This window comes from Sus scrofa, chromosome 1, assembly GCF_054392235.1.
Source record: "Sus scrofa isolate SSC_HxYL_T2T_F1_AM1 chromosome 1, Sscrofa_HxYL_maternal_Yorkshire_Landrace_v2.0, whole genome shotgun sequence".
Lineage (NCBI taxonomy): Eukaryota > Metazoa > Chordata > Mammalia > Artiodactyla > Suidae > Sus > Sus scrofa.
The window spans coordinates 3,215,355-3,243,010 of record NC_139383.1 but is presented as its reverse complement, the minus strand read 5'-3'; the positions used below and the strand labels follow the sequence as shown (position 1 = coordinate 3,243,010).

The 27,656-nt window shown below is 42.4% G+C and overlaps 1 protein-coding gene across 31 annotated transcripts in view; it reads right to left on the bottom strand.

Moving 5' to 3' along the window:
- Positions 1-27,656, bottom strand: part of PDE10A (phosphodiesterase 10A) — a 568,650-nt gene that overhangs the window by 177,723 nt on the left and 363,271 nt on the right. The window lies entirely within an intron of this gene.

Genomic DNA, 27,656 nt, shown 5'->3' with positions numbered 1-27,656 from the left:
GGATTGTTTCCATGTCCTGGTTATTGTGAATAGGGCTGCAATGAACATGCGGGTGCATGTGTCTCTTTTAAGTAGAGCTTTGTCCGGATAGATGCCCAAGAGTGGGATTGCAGGGTCATATGGAAGTTCTATGTATAGATTTCTAAGGTATCTCCAAACTGTTCTCCATAGTGGCTGTACCAGTTTACATTCCCACCAGCAGTGCAGGAGGGTTCCCTTTTCTCCACAGCCCCTCCAGCACTTGTTATTTGTGGATTTATTAATGATGGCCATTCTGACTGGTGTGAGGTGGTATCTCATGGTAGTTTTGGTTTGCATTTCTCTTATAATCAGCGATGTTGAGCATTTTTTCATGTGTTTGTTGGCCATCTGTATATCTTCCTTGGAGAAATGTCTATTCAGGTCTTTTGCCCATTTTTCCATTGATTGATTGGTTTCTTTGCTGTTGAGTTGTATAAGTTGCTTGTATATTCTAGAGATTAAGCCCTTGTCAGTTGCATCATTTGAAACTATTTTCTCCCATTCTGTAAGTTGTCTTTCTGTTTTGTTTTGGGTTTCCTTTGCTGTGCAAAAGCTTTTCAGTTTGATGAGGTCCCATGGGTTTATTTTTGCTCTAATTTCTATTGCTTTGGGAGACTGACCTGAGAAAATATTCGTGATGTTGATGTCAGAGAGTGTTTTGCCTATGTTTTCTTCTAGGAGTTTGATGGTGTCCTGTCGTATATTTAAGTCTTTCAGCCATTTGGAGTTTATTTTTGTACATGATGTGAGGGTGTGTTCTAGTTTCATTGCTTTGCATGCAGCTGTCCAGGTTTCCCAGCAATGCTTGCTGAACAGACTTTCCTTTTCCCATTTGATGTTCCTGCCTCCCTTGTCAAAGATTAATTGACCATAGGTGTCAGGGTTTATTTCCGGATTCTCTATTCTGTTCCATTGGTCTGTCTGTCTGTTTTGATACCAGTACCACACTGTTTTGATGACTGTGGCTTTGTAGTATTTCTTGAAGTCTGGGAGAGTTATGCCTCCTGCTTGGTTTTTGTTTCTCAGGATTGCTTTGGCGATTCTGGGTCTTTTGTGGTTCCATATAAATGTTTGGATTGTTTGTTCTAGTTCTGTGAACAATGTCATGGGTAATTTGATAGGGATTGCATTGAATCTGTAGATTGCTTTGGGTAGTATGGCCATTTTCACAATATTGATTTTTCCAATCCAGGAACATGGAATATCTTTCCATTTCTTTACATCTTCTTTGATTTCTTTGATTAAAGTTTTATAGTTCTCGGCATATAGGTCGTTTACCTCTTTGGTCAGGTGTATTCCGAGGTAATTAATAACCTCAGTGCTCACAGTTTTAATACTGGGATTTAGATAAGACGAGCAGAGTAACAACTAATTTCTGGAGTTCCCGTCATGGCGCAGTGGTTAACGAATCCGACTGGGAACCATGAGGTTGCGGGTTCGGTCCCTGCCCTTGCTCAGTAGGTTAAGGATCCGGCGTTGCCGTGAGCTGTGGTGTAGGTTGCAGACACAGCTCGGATCCTGCACTGCTGTGGCTGTGGCGTAGACCAGCAGCTATAGCTCTGATTAGACCCCTAGCCTGGGAACCTCCATATGCCACGGGAGCGGCCCAAGAAATGGCAAAAAAACAAAAACAAACAAAACAAAACAAAAACCAACTAATTTCTCATGGCCTGAGCAAAAAGCAATGTCACCCAACACGAGACTCCTGGTCCACAGGACTATGAGCTAATAAACGGGGGTCGTTTTAAATCATTAAATTGGCGGCAGTTTGTTAGACAAAAATAATAAATACAACTTTGAAAGCTGGATTATTTTTAACATTAATCTACTGAAAAGTAAAGAGGAATATCATATAGTTCCCATATTATTTGACTCACAACCAGTTTAACAAAAAGTGTAACTGCCAATTGTTGTTAAAGCCGTAGACACGCTGTTTAAATGGACGTACAAACTCAGAAAAGTAAATCCTGACTTCCCCAAGCTCCTGCGCGCAGCGAAAGGCACTAAGAGTTCTGAGGGAATCTGTGCGTGGCTCCGCGGGCACACGCCCACCGGTGGAGGCACGTTCCTGAGCGCCTATGGTTTATGAAGACAAGCCTTCCTTTAGCCACTGGAACACTCCCGCAGACCACAACAAGCGTCCCATCCAGGAGTCCCTGGAAAGCAGAAGCAGAAGACCTACTAGGTACTCGGTCACGTGACAGCACAACTAGGAAAGCACCTTCCAAAGGCAGTCACCGAAAGGAGGTGTATTAGCTTGCGCTGAACAAAACACTGCATTTTCTCTCCCGGGTCAGGTTCCATCAGGGAGTGGCTCCCGAGAGGCCTCTCTCCCAGCGGCTCTCACGGGTTGGAGAAAGAACCCTACTTCTCTACTATTGCCTCTTTTTTTTGTTTGTTTGTTTTTTGTTTTTAGAAGCGAACCCGCAGCCTATGGAAGTTCCCAGGCTAGGGGTCTAATCAGAGCGACAGCTGCCGGCCTCCGCCACAGCCACAGCCACGTGGGGTCCGAGCCTGGGTGCGACCTACACCACAGCTCACACAGCCCACTGAGTGAGGCCAGGGATTGAACCCACGTCCTCATGGATACTAGTCGGGTTCGTTAACCTCTGAGCCACGACAGGAATGCCTCTGCTATCTCCTCTTGTGGGGACACTGATCCCGTGGGATTCAGGGCCCACTCTTAAAACTTCGTTTCGCCTTAATTACGTCCTTGCTCCAAATACAGTCACATTAAAGGTTAGGGTTTCGACATAGGGATTTGGGGAGAAAACAGTTCAGTCCACAGCTCCAGAGACTCCCAATCCAAGCAGCTTGAATTACTTCAATTGGTGGCATAATATTCCCCACGAAAGTATTTTAAATTTGCCCAAATTTTAAAATAACAATGAATGCAAAAAGTGGGCAAATATCATAAATTTCAGTTTGAAAGGTTAACTACCTGGGTGGGAATAAGTGGTTAAAAGGCCTTAATATCAAAGGCTCACTTAGCAGACACAGCGGGGATACATGTGCAATAGCCTGAGGGCGGATGAGCCTGCGAAAAGTGAGACAGCCAGCAATGCTACTGAGAATCAACTTTTTTAAAAGTATATGGCTTCACTACTGAATTATCTAAAATCTTTCCCTAGGCTCTCTCCCTAGGAACGTAAAGTTTATATAATATTAAAAAAAAAAAAAACCCAAACATGAACATACTATACCAAGTTAAATAAGGCACAAAAACCATCCAATCACCTAAATCACTACAACTAAAGCTACATGAGAAAATCCAGCATCCGCTCATGATACAAACTCTTGATTAAGGAGAAACAGAAGGAAACTTCTTCCACCAGATAAATGGTATCATGAAAAAAATCCATAACGAAAACCATACTTCATGGTGAAAAACTGAATGCTTTCCTAAGACAAGAAATCAGGCAAAGTCGTCTGCTTCTCTTCAGCAATGTACTTAAGGCCGTAGTCAGTATAATAACACAGGAAAAAAAAGGGGAAAGCATACTTTAGAAAGGAAGAAATAAAGCTGTCTTTATTCACAAACGACACACACAACCATGTATGCAGAACATTTTAAAGAATATATAAGAAATTACTAGAACAAATAAGTATATTTACCAAGGTCACAGGGTACAAATAAATACATAAAAATAAATCATTGTTTTCAATACCTCTAAGAAACAATCAAAAAACGAACTAAAATAATAACATCAAAAAGACTAAAATACATAGAAATAACTTTAACAAAATAACTTTAAGATCCATGCATTAAAAACTAAAAATACAGCAAATACACATTAAAGACCCCCTGAATAGTAAGACCGACCAAGTATGTGGAGTAAGCGACTCGGTATCGCCAACGTATTTACTCTCTCCAAACCTATCTATAACGTTTCACAGGAAATCGCTAAGCTGATTCAAAAGTGTTTATGGATCCAAAAGACCCAGAACAAAGAGAACGATCTTAAGAATGAAAAACTTATATACCTGCACTGGACACGTACTACTGAGTCACACGAGTGTATCTTACAAAGAAATTAATGGTACACTCATGTTACAGCATTCTACTTGAAACTGTTTAAGCTGCGAATCTGCAAAATAAGACTTCTCTAGAACTTTCCCTTCAGTCCCTACCATCTCTGTGAATGAAAGCTCCATTCTCTTAGTTGCTCAGGCCACAGCCTCTCTAGTCGGCCTTAACTGCCCTCTCTCCCTCACTCAGTTCAGTCGGCTCTAAGTCTGGCATCCAGCCACTCAGTGACTTTACTCCTGCTGTCCCGCTTCTGCCCACATCCTCACTCGCCTACACATTCCAGTAATTTCCAAAACCCTGAACGGTTTCCCTACTACCACCCTTGTGCTCCTTCACTCTATTCTTTGCACAGCAACAGAGCCATGCTGTGAAAATTAGTCCAATCCCGTCACCCCTGGGCTCCAATGGCTTCCCCCCCCCCCCAGCCTAACAGCCTCTCCCTCAAGTGAGCCCACCCCCCACCCCCCCACATCCCCCCCACCCTGCTTCTCTCTACATTCCCTCGGGCTCCCTCCCCTCCAGCCTCTCATCAGACACACCGAGAACGCTGCCTCAGGGCATCTGCGTGCTGCTGTCCTTGCCTGGGACGCTCTTAACCCAACGGCCCCAAGGGACCACTCAGTCCCTCACCTCCTCCAGGTTTTAACCCACTCGAGAAAGTCATTTTCTCAGTGAGGTCTCCCTGGCACCTTTTCTCAAACTGACAATTCTGCCACTCAAAACACACACACAAGAAGCCTCTTTTCTGCCTTATTTTTTCCCTTTGGTAAATATAGTCAATGTATAAGTTTCCTTTTCTTCACTACTTTATTCCTAGCCTAGGATAGTGCCTGGTTTATAATAAATACCTAACAAATTATCTGTTGGAAGAATGAATATGTATGTCTTTTGACAGCTTCTGATTTTAAAAAATATTTTAAAATCCTGATTTTTATACAAATAATTATACAGTTCAAAATGAGACTTGGTTAAAATGACACAAGACCGGAATTTGGACAGAAGTGTCTGAAAGAAAACATCTGAAAAAAGGCACTGATGTCAGGACCATACATTTGTTGCTGTGAAAGGGCAGCACCATATTTTTCCAGGCACTAACAAATCAGAAAGTTTCAAGTGTTTCAGAAGTAACCCTCTGAGAAGAATTATGACACATACCTTTAACTACACACTGAAATAACTTCAATTGCTGCAGACTGTCAAAATTCATTTAACTTACGCATTTTATTCCTAAGAAAACGACGTATTTTCTCATAACCTAAAGAACTAGAGTCACAGAATTTTAACACTATTTTTAATAGTTGCCAAATTAAATCATTATTTACCAAATTCTGTTGGAGAAATAAAAGCAGCACTTTAAGGTCAGTGAATTTTTATTTGAGAAATAAATTTAACCTCCAAACAACAAACATTTCTGGGGATAAAAATGAATGGAAAAAAGTGGACAAGCTGCTCTTTGACAAATTAGAGAAAGGCATTTAGAGGAAAGAAATCCTCAAAACGTACCTTACACTGCTGCACAATACGGCCTTTACAATAGCTCTGAAAACAGGGAGCGGAAAAAAGGTTCACATCCTTCATGGAGGGAGAAACTGAGCAATCTTTCAGGAAGTTAAAAGGAAAAAAACCTCCATAAGAAATAAGAGCTCTCAGTTTGCGTTTTCGAGAAGGATCTTTTTTTTTTTTTTTAAATCCGAGGCATCATACGTCGAAGGAGCTCACCCAAGACTGCAATATTGAAAAGGCTATTTCTTTATCCTATGCGTCCAAATCTTGACTTTGTTGGTCAACAAGACTTTATCTGAGTAAAATTTTGAGAGCATTCGCAAAACATGTGACATGATGGCCCTGGTTCTGCAGGATGCTTATATGTTTCCACACCTTCCCTGTTTGCAGGAACAGAGCAAGCAGCCCAGGAGCTCTAATGCTACCTCTGCAAATTCAGCAGAGAATCAAAACAAAAATCAGTAGGCCCGTTTAGGGCAATTAAGGTAAAAATGCCATGCTGAAAAGAGCTTTTAACACTTATGAATAGGAAGATCTTAATTCCTCCAAAACATTACGTTGACAACTGAAAAATGAAATTAGACCAACAAACATCAACATGAACTCAAAAAAAGGCTGATCATATTAACTTCAATTCTATATTTAAGCCCAGAAAAATCCCTCCCTGAACACGCAAAGTTTTATGAAGTATAAAAATGAGTTTTTACAAATCAAGTATAAAGTCAGTTTTGTTACTTTTTAGTGCCACTATGTACTGTTACAAAATTCCTTCATAAATTTAACCGAAATATTATAATGCAATTTAATAATATCAGGTAAAAAGAGTTCCAAAATGAAAATCTTCTTCCTAACGTAATTGCTAAAAAATACAATAAAACAACAGTGGCATGATCTCTCTGAGGCTGTCAGGAAAAGCAACTGTATTCTTTCAAAGCTGTTTCTCCACAACAGAAATGACTACATTAGCATCGCAATCATTATTTTACTATAATTATTATTATTACTATTATTGCTTTTTAGGGCCACATCTGCAGCATATGGAAGTTCCCAGGCTAGGGGTTGAATCGGAGCTAAAGCTGCCAGCATACAGCAATGCCAGATCCGAGCTATTCTGCGACATACACCACAGCTCACGTCAACGTCGGATCCTTAACCCACTGAGCAAGGCCAGGGATCGAACTCACATCCTCATGGATAATAGCTGGGTTTGTTACCGCTGAGCCACAAGGGGAACTCCTACCAAACCAATTTCTTTAATGCTCCGGTAATGAATTCATGATTACTTGTCTAAAACAGATATGTGAAATATCCCAGTTCAAGCTGAAATTTGGAGTTAAGCTTTCCTAAGAACATTTTCTCTTCACGTAGACAAAGAATTACTTGTAATTTTCTATTTAAGAAGAAGGTGGGGAGAAACAGGGTCACAGGGAATAGTGTAGCCTGAGAAATGCTCCCAGGACCCTCTCAGCACCCGGAGTGTAGTTTCTCAGCCTGGGGTCCACCGACCCCATACAGCTGAGCTCCACGGCGCCCCACGGCTCCCTGAGGTGTCTGTGGAATTCAGAATCCTTTTTTCTTTTCCTTTATTTGGCCACACCCAAAGCGTGTGGAAGTTCCTGGGACAGGGATGGAACCCAAGCCATAGCAGTGACCTGGGCTGCCGCAGAGACCATTCAGGATCCTTAACCCACTGTGCCACCGGGGAACTCCTCTGCATCCTTGGACACACATAGATTTTCCCGGGGAAGGGTCAATAGGCTTTCATCACATTCTCAAGGAGCTCTGCGGTCCCATCAACTAAACCAGAGCCTAATCCTAGAGTTTACACACCATGTTTGGTTGCTCTGCTGAGCTTTCTGGATTTTGACTTTTTTAACCAAGGAAACCATTTTCTTTGCAATGTAGTCATCAAACCATAAAATCTTTTTTTAACATTTGAACCATCACCTTAGCGGAAAGTTCTTTGAAAGATGTCTGTTTCCTTTCATAGCACGGTAACAGCATGACGTTATCTCCATCGCGCTACATCTGTAAGCTACACATGAGGAAAAAAGTAAATTTGGGATGCATATTAAGGTACGCTTCAGAACTCCAGGACTTGACTTTTTTTTGTCTTTTGTTGTTTGGGGTTTTTTTGGTTTTTTTTTTTTTTTTTTTTTTTTGGCTTTCTAGGGCCGCACCCACAGCACATGAAGGTTCCCAGGCTAGGAGTCTAATCAGCGCTGTAGCCGCCGGCCTACACCACAGCCACAGCAACACGGGATCCAAGCCGCATCTGCGACCTACACCACAGCTCACGGCAGTGCCGGATCCTTAACCCACTGAGCAAGGCCAGGGATCGAACCCGCATCCTCAGAGATACTAGTCCAGTTCGTTAACCACTGAAACATGACGGGAACTCCCAGGACTTGACTTTTAAGTCACCAAAACACAGTATTTCTCCTTACGTAATTTAGACTTTATAAAGATGTGTATAAAATAATACACATATTAGAATAATTTCAGTACTTATTATAAAAGCATGGTATATGGAAATTAAATCTCCCCAAATAAAGTTTATTCCTACGACATGTGTACTTAGTAATGGGATCTAGATGTTAATTTCCTGTGGGATTCGAGCTTAACAAACAAGAGCAATGGGCTAATTTCCACGTAAACTGAGGAACAAGAGGCACCAAAAAAGTACCCACGTCCAGCGTCAACAAGGAAAAGCAGGTACAGAGCTCCACTCTTATGTTCTGAGCTCCTCCTCCAGGAAACCCCCACGTTCCCTTGAAGCTTCAGCCCAAAAGGAAAGGCCTCCCCTCACCCCCAGATGAGAAGGGAGGGCCCGCCACAGCAGGAGAGCTGCCAGGCCGCCCCAGCTCCGGCTCAGAGGGCACTGCTGTATACAAAGTAAGCTCCCCCAGTCACAGCGCACAGGCCCCTTATCAGGACCCCGGGCAGAGCAACAACAGTGACTTCATCCCTAGCCAAGTGTCAACAAATAGGAGGAGGAAGAGAAGGAAGAAATCAAATCAAAAGGAAGGGATGGGAGTTCCTGTCATGGCCCTGCAGTAACGAGCCCGGCCAGTATCCATGAGGACATGGGTTCGATCCCTCACTTCACTCAGTGGGTTAAGGATCCGGAATTGCTGTGGCTGTGGTGTAGGCTGGCGGCTACAGCTCTGATTCAGCCCCTAGCTTGGGAACTTCCATATGTCATGGGTGCGGCCCTAAAAAGCAAAAAAAAAAAAAAATCAAAAGTGAGGTAAGGAGCGGGATAAAAATCTAAGAGTAGGAGAGTAAGCAAAACAACTCAAAGCCTACGTGTAAATTATTTCCGTGTCACCTGTACTGCACACTAGAATTATAGTCACACTTTTACTGAATGTCCCACTGTGAGCAGCATGGCACTCCGTCCTTACGGACATAACCACTACGTACGCCCTCTACAGACAGGGAAACCGAGGCAGAGAGAAGCGGTTTATCCTGGCCCCAGAGTCCAGTCCTCAGTCACTATGCTACAATACTATGGATCCTCGTGTGTTGCCTAAGAACCCACACTCCGGTTTCCACAGGAAGTTCGCTATTTTTAGTTCCCAATAATTAATTAAAGGTTCAGTACTTACTGTGTGCAGAACTCTCTCAGGAGAAAAAAAAGTGTTAACCAGAATCTCTGCGCCAAAGAATCAACAATATGATCATGAACAAATTCTAGTGATGGACTGTTTTAAATCATAACCTTCGTTTACGATCCCCACATCCATCAAATGTATCCGTTTACATCTGCAAAGGTGAAAAACTGCCTGAGGAAGTACTTTCTGTGACACATCTACTCATTCCAGTGTATCCACTCGAGCTAATGGGCTGGGAAGCTCACTGGCCCCCTCGCGCTTTTCAGCTACCCAGCTGCTCGGAGGCCACCCCACCTCAGAGCCCAGGAACGTTCTGCCTCTTTTCTCTCCCTAGATTTAACTAGACTCCTTCCTCCCACGTCTCGGGCCTCAGCCCAGATGCAGCCCGACCTGCCTACCCACTGAGGCAGGTTCCAGCACACGCCACAGTCATTCTCGATCCTCTGGCTGGTTTGACATCCTTTATAGCCCTTGACACTAGTGGAAATTGTCTGAATTATTTACATGATTGTCTGTTCTCTGTCCACCCCCAACAGCAACACACGCCTCAGGACAAGAGACATGTTGCAGGTTGGGTTCACATCTATACAACACTCAGCAATGTAAGTGCTCAGATATTTGCTGAATAAATGAATTTTCCTATGTTTCAGCTAATAAACCTTACGAGCTGATTATACTTCACTTCTTTTAACTAATAATAAAAAGCAATCTTAAGACTAAAAAATCCAGCCCAATCTTTAACAAGCAGATTGCTTTTGTTTCATATTTAGAAACTGGAGAAGCCTATGGTTCTCAAAATAAGATACAAGAACCTCCAGGGGGACGCAAGAAGGTGTTCTGGGTGGGGATCCTAAAGCCGAAAGGCAAAGGTGAGGAATTTAGAGCGCCAGCATCTCTCCGAGGTTGGGAGTTGGGGAATAAAGAATTAGCCCGAGGAGGCATGCATCACCTTTCCCTGACATCAGCAGTGCTGGGGCAGAAACGCAAAAACACTCACCTTAGCGGTCTGGGCCACATCACAAACAGAAGACAATAATGAGACCACCGCTCCTCCACCTCTGGAGTACACGACATCTCACTAGAACACAGCTCTCGCCTCTCTGCTGTACCACCCAACAGGACTGTTAGACCAGTCTCTGCTCCGGCTGGGCCAGTTTATTTTGCATTTAACCCAAGATCTGGAGATATTCTAAGTCTGCATGCCACCTTGCAAATGAATACTATCACTTACAAATCAGTGCAAGTCCATTATTTCAGGAAACAGAAGCCTAAATATACAGCTCACTGCCAGTAAGTCAAACACATCAGTTAAAACATGAAGTAGAGAACACACACACTATTTTCTCCAAAAATAATACGTCTTCCTTTGGGCGGAGGGTGCAAGGGGGGAGGGGGAAACAAAAGGGAATTCGCCAGGGGGTGCTTTTCTCATTCCAAAAACTTTAAATGATTCTGTCCTAAGTGTATACTAATTTTATACCTAATTTTAGATCTGTATACATATAAATATACACATAAACATTTTAAAATTATAGGAGTTTCCATCATGGCACAGTGGAAATGAATCCGACTAGGAACCATGAGGTTGCAGGTTCAATCCTTGGCCTCGCTCAGTAGGTTAGTAAGGATCCGGCATTGCCATGAGCTGTGACAGTGTAGGTCACAGACACGGCTCTGATGCTGCGTTGCTGTGGCTGTGGCTGTGGTGTAGGCCGGCAACTAGAGCTCCGACTGGACCCTTAGCCTGGGAACCTCCATATGCCGTGGGTACGGCCCAAAAAAAGCAAAAAGCAAATAAATAAATAAATAAAGTATATATGGGCATGTCTGTCAGACAAAAATCATTTCAAAATCTTAGTTCTGCCACCAACACGCAGAACAACTTGGAAAGTTAGGGACCCTTTCTGATCTGCTTCGTGATCTATAAAGTGATATTTATATATCCATCTCACAGCTCTGATGAGATTTAAAATTAATTCTCATTAATCTTAATTAATCAATTATATGACAGGCATAAAACTTGGCTCAAAAAATGGTAATTTTGGTAACGCTACAGATGGAGGCACATCTATGCACATCCATGCACAAGGCCACTCCCTGCCCTGGTCCCCGACCCCATCACCACATAGGCTAGCCCCCCCCGCCCCTGGAAATTCAGAGCAGTCAAACGGAAGAGAAGGGACGATTCTTTGTGCTTCTGCAAAAGAAACTTAAAAATCTCTCTGCCGCAAGACCTTCAGTCTGAAATTTTTCTCCCCCAACTCTGAAACAAAACCTTCAACTCAGCGCCCTATGCGCCAGAACAAGTATTTACAGTCATGATTGTGAAATAGCGGATTTTCATGCAAAGATTTCCTGAGCAGTCCAAGCCCGTTCTCCAGAGCAGGGCTGTTGAGGGAAGCACGAAACCCGGGCGGGGGCTGGTGTCTGTGCCCAACACGAGAGGGGCTGGCGCTGAGCGGCGCGGGGCAGCCAGGCCGGCCAGTCCGGCTTCTCCTCCGCAGGCCCCGGGGGACGCGGGAGCGCGAACAGGACTGACCAGGCCCCTCCGGCGCCCCGACCAGACACTAACAAAATGCTTTGACTAGGAACATCTTCCGAAGAAAACAGACTCCTCGGAACTAAACTTACTTTTAAATTCTTTCCTCACACGAATTCAGACTCCGTCGCTGAACATATTATCGACGGCCACCCGCCTTGGCATATTCTGCATCCACAGCCGCCCTATGCCGACTGTGGACAGATTTAGTTCTCCTTGCCTGGTCCAACAAAGTAGTGACCTCTAGAAAAAACATATTTGACCTTCATCCACAGGTCTTGATTCACAGCCCCGCAACCCCTTGGAATTTCCTGAGTGATAAGGAAGGTGACTTTGGGGCCCACACAAGGGTGATGGCTGGTTGCAAGGAGAACCAACCACATCCTAAGCGAGCTGGACCTTCCAGTCCCACCCTCTGATTTCCAAGGAGGGGAGATGGACTGAGGGTGAATTACAGCTTTTGCCAAGGATTCAGTCACGTAACGAAGCCTCGATAAAAATCCAAAAAGGATGACTTTTTCCCCCAAGAACTTCCATGGTAGATAACCAGCCTTCACTTGCCACTATGCCAGGCCTCGCGCCCTGCAAGGACATAAGCTCCTTGGTTCAGGACTTTGCCCTGTGTATCACTTCTCTGGCTATTGATTTGTAACCTTTTATAATAAATCAGTAACCCAAAGAGTAAATGGTCTTCCTGAGTTCTGTGAGCCCTCTCCACAAATTAATCGAGCCTACGGAGGGGGTTCTGCAAACCTCTGAGTTACAGCCAGTCAGACATACGGGACCGACCAGGACCTGGAACTTGCGTCCTGAGTTAGAGAAGGTCCTTGTAACCTCCAGTGTGCAGGCTGCTGGTCAGGAGCGGAGGTAGCGACCTGGGCTTGGGACTGGTGTCTGAAGTGAAGGGGGGTCTTACGGCACAAAACCCTGCCTGTGGAATCTGATTCTATCTCTGTGTCAAATACAGACTAGTGTCTACATCTGATATAAATATATGTAAATATCTGACAAATATAGATTGGTGACAAAAGCGAGGTGACTCTCAGACACACTGCTGGCCCCAGCGAACTGCCTGACGGTTTGGGAAGCTTACACACACACACACACACACACACACACACACACACACACACACGCTGGAACTGGGTCCAGGAGCTCTTTGCAGTGAGCCACTGCCTGTCTCACCCCCCCGAAAAACATTCTGCCCTTCACCTTCATAGTACCTTGCACACTTCTAATCTGGTGGGTCTAATTATTTTTCGAATGAATGCAAGATTAAGGTCCACACAGAATTTCTCTCATTCTCTGATATATACTCATTAGTAAATATTAATTAACTGATGCTTATCTGACACCTAATATATCTCACTTTAATCTAAGTATTTTACCCTCCACTTATAAAACAGAAATTTAATAGATAAACTAGGGCTTTTTCACAGGAGAGAAAAATTAAATATTCCCCTCCAACAATGTTAACTTAAAAAAGTGAAGCAAAGGACTGGGTAGAAACAACTAGAATCAGGCTTGGAATAAAAATTTTCCCAAAGCAAGTCAAAAATTATGACCTTATCATCATAGTCTGTTAAAACAAGAGGAGTTCCTATTGTGGCGCAGGCTATGGGTCACACAGGATTTATAGCCACCAGCCTACATGCATCCACCACTAAGCACCCCTACAGCATCATGTGCGGTCCTTTCACTGCCGTCAAAGCCCTCAGTGCTCAGGGCGGTCACCCTTCCTCACGCTCCCAACCCCGGACGACCACTGGTGTTTTTACTGTCTCCACAGTTTTGCCTTTTCCAGAATGGCATTTAGTTAAAACTCGTAAGCGCCTAACCTTTTCAGGTTGGCCTCTCTCACTGAGAAATACAAATTTACTCCATTTCTTCTCAGTGATGGGCACTGTGCAGATGTACCGTATTCCATCCGTCCATTTACCTCCTGAAGGCGATCTTGTTGCTTCCAAGGTCAGGAATTACATATCAACCCACTATAAACATCCATGTGTAGGTTTTGGGGGTGGACATAAGTTTTCAGCTCCTCCGGGGTAAACAAAAAGTGCCGCTGCGAGGCGATACGGTAAGATGATGTTTAGGTTTGTAAAAAGCCCCCAAACCATCTGCTCACGTCCACCTTGCACCCCAGCATTTGATGAGAGTTCCTACTGCTCCACATCCTCACCAGCAGTTGATGCTGTCATGTTCCAGATTTTAATCATTCTAATGGGTGTGTAGTGATTAACTCACTGTTGCTGTAATTTGTATTTTCCTGATGATACGATTTGGAACATCTTTTCATGTGCTTATTTGCCACCATATATCTTCTTTGGTGAGGTGTTTCTTAAGGTCGTTCATCCATTTTTTAATCAGGTTTTTTTTCTTATTGCTGAGATTTAAGAGCTTTTTGTATATCATGGATAATAGTTCTGCATCAGAAGTGTCCTTTGCAAGTATTTTCTACCACTCTGGAGCTTACTTTCTCATTATCCTGGCACTGTCCTTCAAAGAGTGAAAGTGTTTAATTTTAATCAAATCCACCTTATCAATTTTCTTCGATGGATGGTGCCTTCAAGCTTGTAACTAAAAACCTGTCCGCCACACCCAAGGTCATCAGGGTGTTCTTCTACGTTATCTTCTAGGAGTTTTACCATTTTACGTTTTCTATGTTATATTTAGGTCAACTATTCATTTGGAGCAAAATGGCACTATTTCCTTAATTTCTCTTTCTGAACTTCTGTTGTTAGTATAGGAATGCACGAGATTCCTGCGTATTAATTTTGCATCCTGAAACTTGACTAAATTCATCGATGAGCTTTAGCAGTCTTCTGGTAGCATCTTTGGGATGTCCTCTGTATAGTATCCTTTCATTTGCCAACAGGGAGAGCTTTACTTCATCTTTTCCAATTAGGATTCCTTTTATTTCTTTTTCTTCTCTGACTGTCATGGCTAGGACTTCAAGAACTATGTTGAATAAAAGCGGCAAGAGTGGATATCCTTGTCTGGTTTCAGATCTTAAAGGAATGCATTCAGCTTTTCACCACTGAGTATGTCGTTAGCTGTGGGTTTGTCACAAGGGGCTTTATCATGTCGAGGTAGGTTCCCTCTTATGCCCTATGTTGAATTATGTCAAAAGCTTTTTCTACATCTATTGAGAAGATCATATATGGTTTTTATCCTTCGATTTGTCAATGGGGTATATCACACTGATTGATTTGCAATTTTGAAGAATCCTTGTATCCCACTTGATCCTGATGCATGATCCTTTTAATGTACTGTTGGATTTAGTCAGTATTCTGTTAAGGATTTTTGTGTCTATATTCATCAGTGATATTGGTCTGTAAACTTCTTTTTTTTTTTGGTTTTGGTATCAGGGTGATGGTGGCCTTACAGAATAAGTTTGGCAGTGTTCCTTCCTCTACAATTTTTTGGGAGAGTTTCAGAAGGATGTTTTAACTCTTCTCTAAATGATGTTTGATAGAATTTGCCTGTGAAGCCAACTGGTCCTGAACTTTTGTTTGCCGGAAGTTTTTAAAACAGTTTCAATTTCAATACTTGTGATTGGTCTGTTCATTTTTTTTTTTTCTTCCTTTTTGTTAAGGCCACACCCATGGCATATGGAAGTTTCCAGGCTAGGGGTCAAATCGGAGCTAGAGCTGCCGGGTTAGGGCACAGCCACAGCCACAGCAATGCAGGATCCGAGAGCCATGTCCACGACCTACGCCACTGCACACAGCAATGCCAGATCCTTAACCCACATTGAACCTGTGTCATGATACGTGCTGGGCTCATTACCACTGAGCCCAACAGGAACTCCTATTCATATTTTCTATTTCTTCCTGGTTGAGTCTTGGAAGCTTGTACCTTTCGAAGAATTTGTCCATTTTACTGGTATATAGTTACTTGCACTCTTATGAGCCTTTGTATATCTGTGGTGTCAGTTGTAACCTCTCCTTTTTAGTTTCTAATTTTACTGACTTCAGCCTCTCCTTTTTCTTGATGAGTCTGTCTAAAGGTTTATCAGTTTTGTTTATCTTTTCAAAAGAACCACCTTTTAGTTTCACTCATATTTTTTATTGTTTTCATTTATTTCTGCTCTGCTCTGCTCTTTATGATTTCTTTCTACTAACTTTGTGGGGGTTTTGTTGTTGTTGTTCTTTCCCAAGTTGCTTTAGGTTTAAGGTTAGGTTGTTTATTTGAGATTTTTCTTATTTCCTGAGGTAAGATTGTACTGCTGAAAGCTTCCCTCTTAGAATTGTTTTTGCTGTGTTTCATAGAGTTTGAATCGTTTTCATTTTCATTTGTCTCTTGGTTCCCCCCCCCCTTTGATTTCTTCAGTGATGCACTGGTTATTTAGTAGCATATCGCTTAGCCTCCACATGTTTGTATTTTGCGCAGCTTTTTCCTTAGAGTTGATTTCTAGTCTTATAGCATGTGGTTGGAAAGATGCTTGATATTACTTCAATATTCTTACATTTACCAAGGCTTGATTTGTGCCCATTGTGTGATCTGGGAGAATGTTCCATGTGTACTTGAGAAGAATGTGTATTCTCCAGTTCTTGGATGCAGTCTTTATTTTAAAGTTTATTTTGTCTGATACAAGCACTACTACTCCAGCTTTCTTTTTATTTCAATTTGCATGGAGTACCTTTTTTCCTATCCCCTCACTTTAAGTGTGTATGTATCCCTCGAACTGAAGTGGGGCTCTTGTAGACAGCATATATATGAGTTTTGTTTTTGTATCTATTCAGCCAGTCTACTACGTCTTTTAGTTGAAGCATCTAATCAATTTACATGAGGTAATTTTCGATATATATGTTTTTACTGCCATTTTGTTAACTGTTTTGAATTTGTTTTTGTAGGTCTTTTTCCATTTCTTCCTCTTTTTTGTCTCTTCTCTTATGATTTGATGACCACACTTACGGTTGTTTTCTATTAACTTTATATCCTGCAACCTTGCTATAATCACTTATTAGTTCCAGGAGTTCTTTTGGTGATTCTTTCGGATTTGCTACATCGACAATCACAACATCTTTGAAAAAATATTTTTTTTCTCTCCCAATCTGTATACCCTGTTTTCCTTTTCTTGTCTTATTGCCTTAGCTAGAACTGCCAGTATTTTGTTGAAAAGGAGTGGTGAGAGGTGGCATCCGTGTCTTTGTACCTCATCCCTCATCTTAGTTACAAAACATCAACTTTTTCATCAAGTAAAATACCAATTCTAATTTTTTTAAAGATAGAGTGATCTTAGTAAAAATGGCAAAGTAGAAAGCTCAAAGGGCCAGTTCCTCCACAGAAATACCCAAAAATGAGAAAAGAAAAAAAAAAAAAAAAACATTAGAAAACAACGTTTTCAGAACTCTCGAAAATAGTCAAATGTTTACAGCAACCAAAAAGTTGTTTTTCTAAGTCCAGAAAAACACAATTTAAAAACTAAAGAGCTCTGCATATTTTTACTTGCCATTGTCCCATCCCCTCCCTTGCTTGGCAAGTCCTAAAGACAGCAGCCACATTCCCAGGGCCAGAACCTGGTCCCTGGCTCCAGGGGGGGCAAAGCAGATCATCATCTCACAGAACACTGACCTCTTTTTATGACCTGTCTGGGGGCTACCCGAAAGACTGACGTGTGGTGCATGACTTTGTTTCAGCCAACCTCTTTCAGGCAGAAAGCTGTTACTCAAAAAGCATTCTTGAAAGAAAAAGTAATCACCTGCTGCCACCAGGGGCAAAGACTGTAGCTGAAGCAAACACACACACACTGAAAGCCTGGGAGGAAAAGCTGAAGAGAGAGATTCCTTGGCTAAATAGGACATTGAAAATTCCTAGATACACCAGGGAATCTGGAGAGTTACACATGCCCAGGGCGGGACACATGCTCGGAAAAACACCGAGAAGACCCTAAGCTCCCCAATTCTGACCTCTGGCCGACATTTATGCTCAATGCAAGCAGGAATTAAGGGCTAAGGCGAAGATGTAAAAGGTTAAGCAGAGAAGGAGTGCCCCCAACACAGCCAATATCCAAAGAAAGGGAGAGGTTTTTCCTTTTCCTTCTCTTTTTCTTTCATTTATCTCTTTTTTTTGTTATTTTTGGCTCCAGACACTCAATGAAATCTTTTATCAACATGCTATTTGGTCACATTTAAAGGAACAGAGACTTCAGAGACCATACATGGTAAATAATAGTTTAGAAAATAGTTTACCCCAAGGAAATGAAAATTTATGTTCATGGAAAAAAAAAACTGTACGTGAATGTTTACAGCAGCTCTATTCAAAATTACCAAAACTTGGAAACAATTCAAATGGCTTTCAGTGGATGAGTGGTTAAACAAACTGTGACACAGCCATACAATAGAAAACTAGTCATCAATAAAAATAAATTTTGAAAAACTTACTAATACAGTCACCAACTTGGATGACTATCTGTGACATTATGCCGACTGAAAGCAGCTAGTCTCAGAAGATTACACTACATGTGATTCCATCTATGAGATATTTTGGATAAGACAAAACTACAGTGATGGAGAACAGACTGACTGATCGTTGTCAACAGATTAGGGACGGGAGAAAGGTCTCACAATAAAGGGGCAGCACAAGGGATTTCTTTGGGGTGCTGGAACTCTCATTAAATAATGGTGTGTTAGGCAGTTCCCATGTGGTGCAGCATGTTAAGGATCCAGTATTATCAGCTCATTGCTGTGGCATAGGTTTGATCCCTGGCCTGGGAAATTCCACATGCTGCAGGCACAGCCAAAAATACAAAGAAACAACAACAACAAAAATAATGGCTTGTTAATAGAAAGAAAAATAACTATATGGTAGATACAAAGGCTTCTACTGAGAGATACTCTGATGTAGGTCAGGATTATTCACTGGAATTTGAATATTCCTAACGGAGGCATCCTTCCCAACTTTTCACATCTTTTAGCTCATAACTTCTGCTTACCAAGCACCATTCTGTCACCTGGTCTAACACTGGGTAGGGTTTCTGTTTAGTAAACATGAGCTCCTGAGTAACTAAAAAGCTGCATCTTCAAATGCAAGTTAATAAACTAGTATTATCATCAATGACTTAGAGGTCTGTATAACTACATAGGATTGGGATGATCAGAAATCTGGTAACACTACCTAGTCACTCTCATCATAAGACATCTATCTGATACCTAGTTGTGCCCAAAAGCTTGAGCTAATCCAGATATAAATAAATATGGAGTTCCCTGGTGGCCTACCAGTTAAGGATTTGGCATTGTCACCACTGTGGTGCAGGTTCAACCTCTGACCTGGGAACTTCTGCACGCTAAAGGTGCAAGAAAAAAATAATAATAAAATAATAAATATACATACATATATTTTGTTTATATATTATATGTATAAAATGACCAACAAAGAGACAATGGATGGTAAAACAGAAATAATAAACTAGATTTATTTCATAAAAGTAATGTGTTGCACTTTATGAAATGTTCTGAAAAGTTGCCTATAAACGGAGTAACTATAAATCAAACTATTTTCCTAACCATTTCTATCATAAAAATAGATCCATGTTTTCCTGAAAATATTCTGCAGAGAAAAAAAAATCTAAAGCCACATATTTAAAGAGACTGTGATTCTTTCATAAAATAATAACTAAAGTTATACCAGAGAAGTACTAAATAAACACTGACGTTATTTTTAATTCAATAGCCTGCCTCTTAAAAATCGTGGTTCAGTTAATCAACGAACTGAAAAAAACCACACACTTGCTATCAACCTGATCCTCTCTGGTTGTGCAGATCCTCTTAATGACATTTTACAGATGTTTTACAAGCATAAGTGTGCCTGATCAGAAGTGAAAGGTAAAAGCAGCGTTAATTCAAAATGCAGCAGCATCTCTATCAGTGGAAGGTACAATCACTGGAACAGGCACTAGAGGACAAGACCAAGCATCAAACGTTTGAGTACCTCTGTGCGTTCAGTACTCTGTTCGGCCCAGTAAACCAGATGTAAAATACGGTCTCGGTGGGAGGGAGGGGGACGGACGGGGGAGTCTGGGGTCAGAAGATGCAAACTGTTACATCCAGAATGGATAAGCAGGAAGGTCCTACGGATAACAAGGGGAATACACCCAACCTCCCTGGGTAGACCATGATGGAGATAATATAAGAAAAAGAATGTATATATATGGATGACTGGGTCACTTTGCTACAAAGCAGAAACTGGCACAACTCTGTAAATCAACTATACTTTAATTAAAAAAAGGTCTCTGCTCAAAATACCATCCTCCAGATTTTTTTTTACGTTCAAGAATACCAAACAGGGAGTTCCCGTCGTGGCGCAGTGGTTAACGAATCCGACTAGGAACCATGAGGTTGCGGGCTCGGTCCCTGCCCTTGCTCAGTGGGTTAACGATCCGGCGTTGCCGTGAGCTGTGGTGTAGGTCGAAGACATGGCTCGGATCCTGCGTTGCTGTGGCTCTGGCGTAAGCTGGTGGCTACAGCTCCGACTGGACTCCTAGCCTGGGAACATCCCATATGCCGCGGGAGCGGCCCAAGAAATGGCAAAAAGACAAAAAAAAAAAAAAAAAGAATACCAAACAGAAAACATTAAATGCTACATTCTGTGCAGGTACATCTTTTCCCGTTGTGCTTTGCTTTCCGGAATTTGGCAGATTTGTATTTCTTACAAATTGAAGATATTTAGCAACCCGATGTCAAGCAAGTCTATCGGTGCCATTTTTCCAACAGTATTTGCTCATTTCATGTCTCTGTCACATTTTGGTAATTCTTGCAATATTTCAAACTGTTTCATTATTATTATATTTGTTATCAAGAATAAAACTTGAAAAGATGAGGAGTTGCTTCTTATGGATGAGCAAAGAAAGTCCTTTTTTGCGATGACATCTACTCCTGATGTAATGACGTTAAGATTACTGAAACCACAACAAAAAATTTAGAATATTACAGACACTTAATTGATAAAGCAGCTGCAGGGCTTGAGAGGAGTGACTCCAAAGAAAGTCTTCTGAAGGAAGTTCTACTGTGTTGTTAGTCTTCCGTAGCTGTTGTGACAAATCACCACAAACTGAGCAACTCGAAACAGCAGAAATTCACTTTCTCACAGTTCTGGAGGCCAGCTAAAGCCTGGAACCAGGCAGGGCCACACTCACCCTGGGCCCTTTGGGGACGACTCTGTTTCTCGGCTGTCAGCACCTAGTGATCTGCAGTCTCATCGCCGTGATCCTGCCTCCCTTAGTGTCCCCCGCCCCCAGGTCTGTGGAGGCTCCCTCTAATCTCTCTCCTACACGGACACCTGCCACTGGCCTTCTCGGCCATTCAGGTAAACCAGGATGAACTCGTCTCAAGCGCCCTCATTTTAGACTCTTTTTCCACCTGAGGTAACATTCAGAGTTCTGTGGTTAGAACAAGGCCATAAGGGGAAGGAGGATCATTCAACCTGCCGCACTCCTTCAGCACCCCTTGAGCCACTGCTCTGCACAGCAGCTTGGCTCTGTGTTCCAGGTCATACTTCCTGGCTTTTGCTCCCAGCATGAGTAAAAATAAAACACTCTGACGACTGACTAGGGAAAAAGGCAGGATTTGGTGTCAGGCAGACCTGGACCCAAAGCATGGCTCTAACACTGGTTAACTGTGTGACGTTGCGTAGATTATCTAATTTCCCTGGGGCCCAGTTTTATCTTCTGTTTGATAGAAGTAATAACACCTATCTTATGGGGGTTTATGATCATTACATTAAAAAAAAAAAAAATCCAGCACTGTGCAATATCACCTTGGCTCCCCTGCTCCGCCTTCTTTTTCAGATTTACGCCTTCAGTCAAATGGGTTTATCCTGCAGAGGAGGATCTTTAGAAAACCCAGCTCACCCTTGGTATCCACAACCTTAAGTAACTCCAGGTTGTAAAATATCTGAATTTACTAAAAGGATGAGATATTACGTTGCTCTACAGAAGGTTCTTGTGCTTTACGAAAGAATTCAACATCTATGCTTACCTTAAACACCAAATCGAGTCTGCAAACCACAAACGTCTGTTAAAGACTGGCTTGCTCTGCATGTGGCTTATGCATAATACATGGTTTATGGAAAAGAACACATCTGCATAAAGGGAGGCAAACCTGCACTCTCTTATCAAAACCTGTTTCCTAATAACAGGTGCCCCAAGCAAGAAAAGCTGCAGTTAGACTTGCCAAGCTGGAGCCACAGGCTTGCAGCACAGGCACAAGTGGTTTTCTTCAAAGAGCATCAGCTCGACTGCGGGCGGTCTTCACTGCGGACGAGTCTGGAGATGCCACTGGCCTTCGGATACATTTTGGCCTACGTTTCCTTTGAGCGTTAATGTTAAATAGAGCAGAGAGAAGTGCCATCAGGAGAATATTCCAGAGGCAGTTTGGCTCAAGAAAGAAAATGGACAGTCACTAACCCAGAACGGCATTTTACACGCCGAGAAACAGGTAAGTAACAAAAGCGACGTAGGACACTGAATCCGCCGTGAATCCGCCGAGACAGCTGTCCTTGTGACCGCAGCCCTCGCAAACTGATACACTCTCCTTGCTGAGAACCTCAGTTCTAACACTGTTTTAAAATGCGGAATCAATCTTTTAAATAACTGAATAAATGGTAATTATGCCAAACATGCGAAAAAGACTGTTAATCTGAATCTGATGATCTCAGACATGCAACGCTACAGTCTTCTTCCCACTGATATTTAGCTGCATGCGCTAGAAGAAACAATCGAGATAAATGGGAGAGGCCCTGACTAGGAATTAATACAGTGCGTATAACAACCGTGATTTACCACACACCTTCTCTTTCTTGGGGCCGCACCTGCAGCATGTGGAAGTTCCAGGCCAGGCATCGAACCTATGCCACAACAGTGACCCGAGCCACAGCAGTGACAACGCAGGGCCCTTAACCAGTAGGCCACCACGGTACTCCTATCGTCCCCTTTCAAAAAATTTATGCCTGACATGACAATCTATACTGTTACCATATTAATATCAAGACAACAGTTTATTTTAAGATGAATGTTGTTTTCTGAATCAAAACCAATAGTCTGAAGCACTACTTAATTTTTAAACAGGATTAACTAGTTTCCTTTAGTAAAGTTAATAAACTGGTATCTCATCCCAAAAGAACCTTCAAAATCTTTGCTGGAAAGACCTATATATATAGGCTCTTCAGTACATCCATTTTCTAAATTTTGACCATGAGCATGATCTTTGAAGAAGGAAGTATGACATTTATTTTCTTATCCCCAGAGCCTATAATTACCGCTGATTCTTGTTAGTAGCCGTAGTTCTGTTTCACAAAGCCAACGCATACACTGGACTAGTGAATAGTGAAACACACCCTTGTGTGTTATACACACAATAAATACAGGGTTAGGTTCCTGTCAACTTTTGTCACAACATTTTCAACAACTGATCGATGTATAGTCATGTTTTGTGTGTGTTTCTGTTTAAAGATACCTTAAGTGTACAATAAATATCTTATTTAGCATATATTGTTGATTCTTTAACACTGAACCCACAGCCAACAGCACTGCAGCTCACTCCTGAAAGAATCTTATCTTCTTTCTCCATGATAAGGCACATCACAGCCCTCTCACGCCTAAGAAGCCTAAAGAGCACTTCAGGGCTAATGGTGACTTCCCCAAGAAAAAGCACAAAAAGGAGAAAAAAAAGTGGCTCTAAATATACCACAAAAAACACCTTTGCTTACAGAGTGAGAGCTGAACCAGTAAGGCGGAGTGTCGGATTGTTTGACCTCAGCTAGGAACGTGTGTGCAGGATGACTGCTGTTTCTTGCTGCTCTGAGTGTACACAGGCCCACAAGTGACACGAAAGCACCATGAATACTGATTCTGGAGTCACAAACAAACCTTAGTGAGTAGACGAATTCGCAAATATAGAATCCACAAATAATGAGATTCGATTCATTTTCACAAAGCAGTCATTTGACAAATGTCTTAGAACCAAATAAACAAAGAAAATCGCTCTCAAAATGAGATGATCTCCTTACTTCCAGTAATTTCATGATGGTGATGCCATGTAAGGCACACTCGGAGGACACTGAATCCACCAGGGCAGAAAAGGCTGCCATGTCATGACCCAGGATGTCTGTTAGCAGTCAAGCTGGCAACCTGCACCTGGGGGAATGCGGCTTTCTGTCTGGCCTCTCTAGCAGGCAGGTTACTTTCTCTGCTTACTCAACTAGCTTTCTGCTGAAACATGAAATGTATTGCAACAGCATATGCCATGAAATTATGTTGTGAAACCTAGTGAGAATCAAGTCCTGCCAGTAGACTGGAACAAGAAATTACATACATTTATAACTGGCACTGAGAAGACAGTTCTACGCGTAACAGTCAATATTAATCACCGCTATGGACAGTTAACAGCAAATATTAGCTACTGCTGGCACATACAAATAAAACAAGAATTGACATAATAATTAACAACAGACACAACGCTATGTTGTCAGAAAAGTGGCCTCAGGAGAATATCACAGCTTAAAACTGACACTTGAGGAATTCAGTGGCCTTTATAAATTCCCCAAACACTTTTTCAGCTTCCTGGTGACAAAAATATAGACGTCAGAGAGTCATTCTCCTCAGCTTTTTCATTTTACCATCCTTCATATGCTAACTGGATGTACATGTCTGCTGCTATAATCTAGAGTTCTCACCTCTAACTATTCAAAAGCGTGTACAGTGAAATATAAAATCTAAATGATATTGCAAAACTTGAGTTTCACTAACCTGAGCTGATCTATGAATTAATAAGTAATTTTTGAACGTAATGTGCTAGGATGTTTAGGTTTTCAGACGATTCGTTTTGCTATGGGTACCTCGGGCTCTCTTTTTTAACAAGGAAGTCATAAAAGTACAGGTTTGAAGCTCTCTTAATTCTCAGAGATTTCATAATAAGCCATTAATACAGTTAAGCAGAAATTTTACCTGAGGAAATAATGCTCAGACTTTGTCACTGTAATGACCATTTGGCTCTAGAATACGGTCTGATAACTGGATTTTTTTCCCATTCAGTAGAGAGAATATGTTTGCCATATACACCAAAAGATTACACCGGTTTGGACAGCTTAATCTCAAGAATCTAATAGTTCTCCAAATTTTCGTATAAACACCAATAGGTATGTTGGGATAAATGAACTGTCAGCTGCTGAACTGCCCCTGGTCCATACCTGCTTTTTCCCTCCTAATAGGTCTATCAAGACAGGGGTGCTACACAAGCATCATCAAATTTGCTGCAATTGTTTTCACACACACACACACACACACACACACACACGAATGTGAAGCCTTGTAAGTGGAAACAAATACATCACAGAGTGTCATGCATAATAAGTTAAACATATTTTTGCTGACCAACATGTCTGCCAAACAATTCAGAAAGAATACTAAATGGTTTAAACAGACAGGAATCTGGCCTAGAGTCAAGCAAAGCAATAACACATTAAGAAAAAAACCCCTTCAATGGCACTGACATTTCAGATAAAGCGCCTTTTCCCGCTCTGGCACAAAATGCGGGAGTGGAGCCAAGGCGCTGCTTATCAGCTGTCTGACATCAGGGGAGGACCGCGTGCGTCAGCCAGGCGGGCAGGGACCCCCGCTCAGGGCACTAGACCCTGCGCTGCTCGTGTTATCAGCTTACGGCGGCTGGCACTTCAGCTGTCACTGTGAACCTGGGGGCAGGAAGGCGCGTAACCGTGAGGCTGTGGGGTAAAGTTGTGAGCTCCGCAGGTTTCAGCCACTTATTAACAAAACAAACAGTCCAAAGTATGACGTTAATTATAACGAAAGTTCCTGCCGCCAAACACAGCCTTAAATGAAAGTGAAGGTTTGTAAAAGGTTCTCCAGCTACGGGATAACCATTTCTACTCGTGCAAATGTATGCTGAAGGTATAGCTCCGGAAGGAGGACTGTTACATTCCATTCAGAAGAGTTCATTAAAAAAGAAGTTTGTTTAAAAATGTACATGTAGGAGTTCTCATTGTGGCTCAGTGGCAACAAAACCGACCAGCATCCGCGAGGACGCGGCTTTGATCTGTGGCTTTGCTCAGTGCGTTGAGGATCCCGCGTTGCTGTGGCTGTGGGGCAGGCCAGCAGCTGCAGCTCCGCTTCGACCCCCTAGCCCAGGAACTTCCAAATGCTGTAGGTGCGGCCCTAAAAAGACAAAAGGGGGGGGGGGGGGGGGGACATGGACCGCTTACATCAGCTCCACTAAAACAGGCGTTTGGGGGCTGGGGATAAGATTAAAGCTGCTTTCAAGGGTGTGCCAATGTTCTCAACTCTAAACACAACATCAGGGGCTTCCCTTGTTTCGGTGAGTTAAGGATTGTCACTGCTGTGGCTCTAGGTATAGCTGTGGCACAGGTTCAATGCCTGGCCTGGGAACTTTGGCACATAAAAAGCAAAAAGCAAAAAAACATAAAATCTAACGGGCAGAGAGGTACACTGACGGCCCCAGCGTGGCTCAATCACAAGGGCTCAAACCAGGACTGAGAGGTTTCAGAAGAGAAAAACTGCCTATAACAACTACCCAAACATTAATTTTTAAAACAACTTTAAAATAAATTTTTTTACTTACTTAAAAAAGACCATACTTGCTAATTAAAAATTAATTCTGCCAATGTAATAAGCACTTACATTTTGAATATCCAAGGCAAAAATTATTACTTAATAGCCTCAACTCAGCTTGTATATTAAATGGTGACAGTGCATTTACACCATGATTTATATTTCAAAACACTGTGCCTCACAAGCTACATTATCATCCTGGTTACACAGCTAATAAAACGACAGACACAAAATTACATCAAACCCACTGCTTATTATTTCTTCAAGCTCATCTATTAAATTAGAATAACTATAATTAATTTGTACCCAAATAGTCATCTATATGGGTTGGAGGACATAAGCCATGGACTAAAAAATTGTTCTCTCTCTCCGTGACAAAATTCCCATCTGACCACACCTTCTGTTAAGGACAGAAACGTGTCTCCACAAAACTCAACATCAAAGCCCAAACCCCCAATGTGATGATATCTGGAGATGAGGCCTTTGCATGACAATTATTAGGTCATGAGAGTGGGGCCCTCGTGATGGGTTTAGTGCCCTTGGGAAAGAAGAAATGCCAAGTCGCTCTGCCCCAAGAGGACACGGCAAGAAGGCCACCTGCAAGCCAGGACAAGAGCTCTCACCAGGAAGGGGGTCAGCCAGCACCATGATCTTGGACTTCTCAGCCTCCAGCACAGTGAGAACTAAATGCCTATGGTATAAGCCCCCCAGTCGGTGGCAATTTGTCACAGCAGCCCTAGCAGACTGATATTTCTCACGCTTGCATCTTATTTTTTCATTCCTGTTGAGACTGTTCTCTGCCCTCAATTGTACACTTTGGCTCCTGTTCACCTGGTTTCTCTGCCATTTGAATTATTCTTGCCTCACTACTGGGTTTGAAAACGTTTGCCAATTATCGCAATGATGGCTTAGCTACGAGCACAGAATCCCCTCTTTATACCCAACAGCAGGCAAACCCCCATGCACTTCCCCTCACTGGTCTTTCTAGCCGTCTAGAGAAAAAGGCACCACCATGCCAATTCTTCTTCTTTCCCCCCAGATGACTCGCTATCCTGACCCCACAGCAGCAGAACCAAGAGTGTTCCACTGCTCTTAACCGCTCCCTGACCTACAACCTTTTTTTTTTCCCTGAGAGGATCTTCCACTTTTCCGCTTCACCATTTCTCGTAAGCTTTACCCATCTTCTACCTTCCGTCGTAACTCAGCTAGCACCCCCTTGGTTCCCGATGCCCTCTTTGCCTCACTCACTCAAGTCCCACCCTCTGCCTCTAAAACCTTCAATCCCTCCTTATCCCCTTCTGAGAGATTTCTAATATGCTCAGGCTTCCACTAACCCCGAAACAACCACACAACGAAAACTTC